Here is a 1850-nt window from a genome sequence, read left to right as displayed (position 1 = left end):
TAAAACCAAACCAAGTATAGAATGATAGGTTTCTTTTTTTGTGAGTGTAAAACACTTAAATACACCATTTAGTATCAAAAGTATATTTATAGAGAATTTATATGAAATACGTATTTGATAAATTGGTCTAGTGAAAAGTTGTGGATTATTATGCGATTAAACTAAATGAAGTGGTAAATAGCACTAAATGCTATAAGTTTAAAATTCATGAACATGGCTCTGAAGAAGGTATAAAGACTTGTGTAATTAATCTTAATACTTATGCGCTAATTTCTTGAATTAATCGTGTAGCATTTGTCAGTTAACAAAATTGTCAAGGAGGGAGGAAGAGGTGTAGAAAGCACCTGATCTTACCAGGCCGCGATGAACAACACGACCAAACATCGACAACAGACAGACTCAAGATTGTGGCAGATTAGCTTTTGGTTAGTAGATATATATATCTGCAGTTAAAAACCGTTAGTCATTAACGCATAAACAATAGGTAAAAATAATAGAACGTACCTCAGATCGACGGCGGGCCGGTATTCTAGTGATCGCGCGACGAATAACAGTGGCGCGGTGAGGGAAACTACTATGAACGACTCGCAAACTTTTGACAGATATCTCCTTATAAAGAACAACAAAACGGTGAAGACAACCACATAGACTGGGACGAAACGAAAAACCAACTCCGACGAAAGACAACATAACGTTGAAGATGGTCTCTTCCATACAGAATAACCTAAGTAAGTCTAGTCTAGGTGGCCTTAGCAAAAGACTAAACTAAGACTATGTCCAGATCTAAACGCTGTAGTTCTTGTAGTTAAAAAAGAGTATGTTACATCAAGAAGAAAAGAAAAATTAAGAAGGATTTAAATGACAAAGAAAACACATTACAACTTAGTAAAACACACGGTGAAGAACACAGCAATACAAACATTGAGATGATAGATGAAAATGCAGAAAAACCTTACAAACGCAAACAATCAAGCAGAAATAAATAAAAAAACCTGCAAATGAAGAAAAACAAACAAAGAACACACACAACCACAACAAATAGCAGAAACATACTTAAATACTGAAACAACAACCACACTCATGGACACTGATGGATTTATACTTGTTACACCAAAAAAAAACAACAAAGAAATGCTTTAGCAAACAAAAATACACAAAACAATTATATACAGCCATAAAAAGAAAGAAACAATAAACATTCACAACCACCAAAAACCTCAACCATCATCCCAGGCACATACAAAGAGTCTCAGTTAGTAGCGGAAATAAATCGCTGCAAACCGTACGTTAAAATCACAGCAATCAAACGACTTGGTAAAGGCGGAATACTAGTTAAAGGGACAGAAGCGGCTGATCTAAGTAGTTTCCTAAAACAATGGCCTGAATATGCCTTTCATCCAGGACACATCCAAATATACTTACCTGGAAGCAATCCAAACGTAAAAGCATTTATTATTAAAGGTATACACTATGTAATATACAAATCGAACAAATTAAGGAAGAACTCACATTAAACAACATTCCATACACGAAAATAGAACTAATAATTTCACAAAAAACACAAAAACTGACTAACATGATTAAAGTACACACACACACATATGAAATGCAGGATATCCAGAGTCTAATATCTAATGTTATTATTTTCTGGTATTAGAGATTTGCAGTAGAAGAGTTAAAACCACCGGTCATTGTCGTTACAAAATGTTTCAATTGTTAATGATACGGACACGTAGCAGCAGCGTGTAAATCTTTCCCACGATGTGTGAGTTGTGAAGGAGATCATCTCAACTCCATATGTGCAAAGGAGCACGAGAAACCTTACTGCTTCATTCGTAAATAACAGCACA

Source organism: Limulus polyphemus, unplaced genomic scaffold (assembly GCF_000517525.1).
Source record: "Limulus polyphemus unplaced genomic scaffold, Limulus_polyphemus-2.1.2 Scaffold2872, whole genome shotgun sequence".
In the NCBI taxonomy this organism is placed as follows: Eukaryota; Metazoa; Arthropoda; class Merostomata; order Xiphosura; family Limulidae; genus Limulus; species Limulus polyphemus.
Note: the sequence above shows the minus strand (reverse complement) of the source record.